Here is a 6,755-nt window from a genome sequence, read left to right as displayed (position 1 = left end):
CTATCAAATATATACTTGTGCACTAATCATTTACACAAAATCTTCTGAAGTTGTACTTAGTACATTCACATTCAGAAATTGCACACATGAAACTCTGAGTTTAAGTTATAGAGTTCAATCATGTATCTGCACATATATCTCTTGCTACATAAACATTACTAATGACCTGTATTTGACAGTGAGTATTAATTACCTGTATTTGCATTTACAGTGTAAAATGGCACTATGAATAAATCTCTCAGAGAGGCCAACTGGGTTGCCTGATCTTTACACAATTGAACCTGTGTAAAGATCAGTCAACCCAATGTCAAGAGTGCATCATTATCAATATGTCATAAAAACTTGACATTCATTTTTGTTGTTTCTTTGGAGAATTTTTTAAGTATCCTTAATGAAGGATGAAATTTAATAATTTTTCCTACATGCAAAAAAAGCCCTAAATGTAATTAAAGGCCCTAAATGTAAAATGTTGTCTAAATATAATAACTTTTGGTCCTAAATGTAATAAATGGGAAATGTTATAACTTTTGGCCAAATGCAATAAAGGGTCTAAATGTAAAACTTTAAGATATATAATGTGATAAAGGGTCTAATTGTTATTATGTAATCACTTTGCATTCAAGTTCATTGTTTCTTGTTGACTGATAATTTACATCCAGGTACGTTAGAAATCATTGCTATGCAGTTATAAAAGAGGCATAAGCATTGCGTGACTGGCATGCAATACTTGTCAAATAGTAAGACATTAAGTCAGATGTTATTAATGTTTAATAAACAATTATTCTGTAATGCGTGTTGGTAATGACAGGCAGACGAAGACCTGAAGAACCCAAGTACAGTTTATTTATAAATGTAAATCCAAAAACCGTAAACAAAAACATAAAAATGGACTTGACAACCAAACAACGTTACATTAACAATACTTGACAAAGGACCATGGCAAACATGAGGGTTTAAATACATGGACAAGGGTAACAAGACAACCAATGAACAGACAGAACTATAAACAAGATAACAACACTAATAAACTTAAACCAGTGACAAACTAGAACTGATAACAAGTTAACAAGACAATAAACCAATGAAAACAAGACACATGAACATGGAGGGAAACAGGATATCACATGACCAGGAAACACATGACTATAGAACAGGAACTAGACTTCCAAAATAAAAGACATGAACACAAAACATAAACAAAAACACATTAAACGTGACATGTTCTGTGTAGAAAAAAACAAAATGCCATTATTATGTCATTATAAATGCCATTTTTCATGGTACATGATGTCATGATGATGCAGCAACAATATGCTATTATAGCAAGATTAATTCTCACTTGTGTATATCCTTGGTTCAGTTTTATTGAGATAAATATCAGCAAAATATGGGGTTATGTCAGTGGCAAACTCTGAGGACCAGCAAAGCCTTCTCTTCTGGCATAACATTTCTCAAAATAAATAATATTATTTAACTTTTACTCTTATTTATTTCCATTTGCTAATTTATTTTCAATTGCTATCCTCTGATTTTGTTTTTTTTACAGACTTAGTCAGTGTACGAATAGTAACGAAAAGATAAACCAATCAGAAACAAAGCAAGAGCCTGAACTCCACCCCTTAGGACCTTCAGAATTTCAACTGAATCCCTCAATAGTGCAAATACTGTATATAGGCATCTGATGACATATTGGAAGATTCATCAGCCAATCAAAGTTTATTTTTTATTTTTTTTATTAATCATTCATTATTATTTTTGTGGTGGGTGTAGTCTTTTAGATATGTCCCTACCAAAGCCCTCTGTCTGGCTTTTAGTTCTGTCGGTCCTAATTTCAACATGATCACGTGAGAATTCACTGTGAGATCAGCCTACCGAATTTATGCATTAAAATGAATGTACATCATTTTAGAGTCAAGGGTCAAGATATCCTGCCAAATTAATTAAACACAAAAAGGAGGGCTCTCTTCACATAATCATTGGTGAGAGGTTTTTTTGAGTTTTTTAATTTGTATTTTCTTACAATGGGTGTTATTAAAGTTTAAACTGGTGATTGCCACTTAAATCTGGTTATGCGGTGATCTGATTTTAGATTAAAACAAACATTTTCTCCTTTCTAGGGACATCATTGTCACTCAACCAACAAGAGCAAAATCAACTTGATATCTAAATTTACTGATATCAATAATGGTGATATCAATAAACTGTTTCAATTATAGTCCATGTTTCATGTGTTCTTTTGGTTTATAAAATCCCACATTAAAGGAATAGTTCATCCAAAAATGAGAATTCAGACACAATGTTGCCAGGTTCGCTGTTTTCAAGCTCAGTTGGACTATTTTGAAAATGCATATGTTAGTTAAAATGTTAGTCGTGGGTTGAGTTTCCTTGGAACAGTTTTTAGAATGTACCGTGGTCACCCTAAAAGGTTGGTGGAAACATTAGAAAATGCAAAGGTCTTACTGATGTATAATGATCAGTGTTGGGTAAGTTACTCAAAAAAAGTAATTAACTACTAACTACTAATTACATCATCTACAGTGTAATTAGATTAATGTACTAATTACTCTGTCTGAAAAGTAATTGCATTACTTATTACTAATTACTTTTTAAAACCCTTATCAACATCGACCAGATGAAAAATACATGTATAGACATGAAACTGTTCTTTTAATTCTTTCAAATAAATCATATTAAATCAAATTAATTCATGAACTGGCCAAAAATTTAAGGGGGCTGTATTAAATTAGAAAACAAATTTTAACATTAGAATTTAAATTTTATAATTATTGTTTTATATAGGATTGTTCTATAGTCTATACAGTATTTAACACAATTACATCAGAAGTAACGGTAATTAAATTACTGAAAAATTAAGAGTAATCCCTTACTTTACTTTTTTAATGAAAAAGTAATTTAATTCCAGTAATTAATTGCTTAAAATTGCATTACACCCAATACTGATAACGATACAGGGATTGAGTACCTGGCAACTGTGTGCAGCGTCAAAGCATCTTGAAGCCTGTTCTGTGTTCCATTTGTCCCCAATGTCAACATTTATAGTAAATGAGGACTTAGATTTTTATCTGTTTTTTACCCACAGCGATTGTATCACTTAGAAGACATGGACAAATTTTAGAAGACATGGAAAACTTGAGTCGTATAGATTCACATAAATAATGAAAATGATTAGCATTTATCGATATTTTCAACTCTGCTGGGGTCAGACAAAATGTGACAGGACCAACACATCACCATTATCATACGCTAGATTTAATACTGTCATATGGAGTTGATGTTGATAATATAGACATTCTGCCACAGAGCGATGAAATTGCAGATCATTACCTTGTCTCTTATAATTTGTGCTTAGATAAGGTCACTAAATTTACGCATTATCGATCAGGTAGAACAAGAATTTTGACCACTAAAGACAGCTTCACCAATAATTTTCCAGATCTGACTCAAATACTTTGTAGTATGCCCAAAATTTCAGAAGAACTTTATAAATATGGATACAGTCTTCTCTAGCAATCATCTAGTGTTGCCCCTCTTCGATTATGGAAAGTTAAAAAGACCTGCATCTTGGTGCAATAATCACACTCATGCTCTTAAAAGAGCAGCTCGGAAAATGGAGCACAAGTGCAAGAGTACAAAATTAGTGGCGTTTTGCAGTGCATGGAAGGATACAGACAGGCTCTAAAAGTTGCCAGGTCTGCATATTTTAGCAAACTCATAGAAAATAACCACCTCAGTCCTAGGTGTTTATTCAGTACCGTGGCTAAATTGACAAGGAACAAATCTTCAACTGAACCAGATATTCCATCACAGCACTGTAATAATGACTTTCTTTACTGATAAAACTGAAATCATCAGAAACAAAATTGGAATTATGCAACTGTCTGCCACAGCACCTCAGAAGTGTCTCACACTATTCCTTACAAGCAACTTCAGTCCTTTACTCTTATAGGTCAGGAAGAGCTGACAAAACTTAATAAAGCAACAACATGTACAGTACGCAAGACCCCATACCTACTAAGCTCCTGAAAGAGATGTTTCCTGTAATCTCAGAACCTCTTCTTAATATTATTAACTCCTCGCTATCTTTAGGGAATGTCCCAAGAAACTTTAAGCTGGCAGTTATTAGACCCCTTATAAAGAAACCACGGCTTGATCCAGGAGAGTTGGCTAATTACAGTATAGAACTATACCTTTTCTAGTATTTTCAACATAAATGGGAAAATTGATAGTGTCCTCCCAGCTATGTTCATTTTTAAAGAGAAATGGTATCTTTGAAGAATTTCAGTACAGATTTAGGCCCCATCATAGTAGTGGCACACAGATGATGCTCTTGTGTGAGGAACAGGGAAATGTAAAGGAAATAAAATAAAAAAATAAAAACAAAAAAAGAACAGGGCAGCAAGCAGAGAACAGTCAGACTCAGCAGTGATAAAGAGGAACTGGAGGTTTTTCTTTTTTTTCCCAAATGCTAGTCCTCTTCATCTTCTTTGTCTCTCTGCTTCCCACCCCATCTCATGCTCTCACTGTCTAGCTCATTCTCCTGATTTTCATACTTTTCTGTCTAATACTTTCTTTCACATAGGTTTGTCCTCACGTGAGCTACATTCGTTAGCTGTTGCTGGCTGGTGCCAGCCGGTGATCATTCTGATTGTTGTGAGGGTGCTGGCACCATTTGCTGGTGTTTCTGTTCTTGCTGTTTGTCCTGCTGAATGATCTCTCTGATCTTGCGCTGGGCCGTCTACAAAGAAACACACTTTCTTGTGACCTCCAGCCAGAGGTGACAGGAGCGCACATGGAAATTACAGCATTCACATAATTGTGCCAATCATACATAGCAGAGCCTTTCCAGAAATGTATCTCTGTCCAGCAACATTTGCAATAAACATTCTAAACTAGACTTGTCAAAAGTACCTTTAAAAAAAAAAAAATCCTTCATGACAAAATCTTAGCTGATGGATTTTTGGGCCCCTTGACAACTTTGCACTCTGGGCCCCCTATCTTGTCACAACCCATATAACATTTTTATTTTTTATTAAAAGTTATCATTAATAATAAATGTGAACATAATCATGATTGCACATTCAATAAGAGACACTAAAAACAAGTTTGAGTTTGAAAAGTTCATTCAAATAACAATGCATTTAAAATAAATAACTATAAAATAAATGAATGTCATTTTAGTGAGTTGGGACTGTGTTTCTAATGGAATTATTGGATTTTTTGTGTTTTAAAAAAACACCTCATATGTGGTTCAAAAATGACTCAGAATCTAGTTCTTAAGACATTATTTTTACATGAAGTGGTCTTTTCATCTGCCACTCCAAATATTCCTCAATTAAGGTATCTTCTATCATGTGAACCTACTTTTGTAAATGTTGTTGAGAATTTGCATGAAAACCCCTAGAATGCATATGTGGGTCCTATATGTATTTTCTATGGAATTCAATACATTTAACACTGGTGTTATTTTGGTAATACATTGACTGATTGTGAATATAGAAATATAGTGTCATATGGCAATAAAGAGTAAATAAGGTTGTAATTTTACAAGTATATAACAATTAAAAAAAAAAAAAAAATTATTATTATTTTTTTTTTTTGTGAAAAACATTTTATCCTAATCCATTGCACTTACACACACACGTTTTTGTGGATAGAGTTGTTGAGACATTTAATATTGTACCATCAAACATGGAAATTGCCCATATTTCTGTTACACAGGCTTTTTTAGACTCTCACCCATAAGTGTATACTTCATTTTCAATGTGTCTGAAAGTCTTCAGAATTGAATACAATATATCTAAAATATTTTCAAATGTAAATTACTAATACAATTATATTAGAGTTAATTTACTTAGAAAAAAAGTAATTTTAAAAAGAATACTGTAAGCATCTACATTTCACCTGGGTCTTTTTTGACCGACATATGTAATAAAGAGGGTTGATGTTACATATGCATTCTAGGGTTAAGTCAACTCTTGGAGTATCTGAAGGCAAACAAAACCAAAATTTTCCCCCTACAAGAGCATTAGAATAGAACAGATTTTATATAGGTTAAAAACTGATAGCTTAGCCCACAATTCAAAGAGGTCCAGGCTTTAATGCCCTTGATTTTCCTTTTCTTTTTTTTTCTTTTTTTTTTTTTTTTTTTTTTTTTGAAGAATTAACACAGGTTTAACCATGGATGGCTCATCATTATTGAATAGGTCAATGTAACTATGGTTTCTATAAAACAAACTATAGCATTTTGTTTTGGGGAAAAAGCTAAAACTGCCTTTGTTATAATAAAACTAAGTAGACTTTTTCACTTTTTATCGTTTTAAAATTAATCTATAGCATTTCTGACAAATCATACCCGTTACTACAGATGGTGATGATGCAGTAATGGTACACACACGTTATGTTTTCTTGTCTTTTCTCATCAGCGCTGTTTAGAATGTTGGGTCTGTGTGATCTTATGAGATGTATAACATTCTCCATAAATTAATTCAGGTTTTGTGGTTTGTACCACGCTGTTTAGCGCTCTTTGCGATCCATTCAAGCCTGGTTTATGATGCGTCCAACGTGAGGATGCGTGCGAGTCAAGCCGTTTGCTGTACAGATGGGAAGCGCATTTAGTGCTTAAAAAGTGATTAAAAAGCGCTTTTTGAACTGCTGAACATCTTAAGGAGGATTCCATGTACTAGATCATCTTTTATTTACCTGCCTCTGTAGCATTGTAAAAACAGCCTTCAATA

Source organism: Myxocyprinus asiaticus, chromosome 8, assembly GCF_019703515.2.
Source record: "Myxocyprinus asiaticus isolate MX2 ecotype Aquarium Trade chromosome 8, UBuf_Myxa_2, whole genome shotgun sequence".
Lineage (NCBI taxonomy): Eukaryota > Metazoa > Chordata > Actinopteri > Cypriniformes > Catostomidae > Myxocyprinus > Myxocyprinus asiaticus.
Note: the sequence above shows the minus strand (reverse complement) of the source record.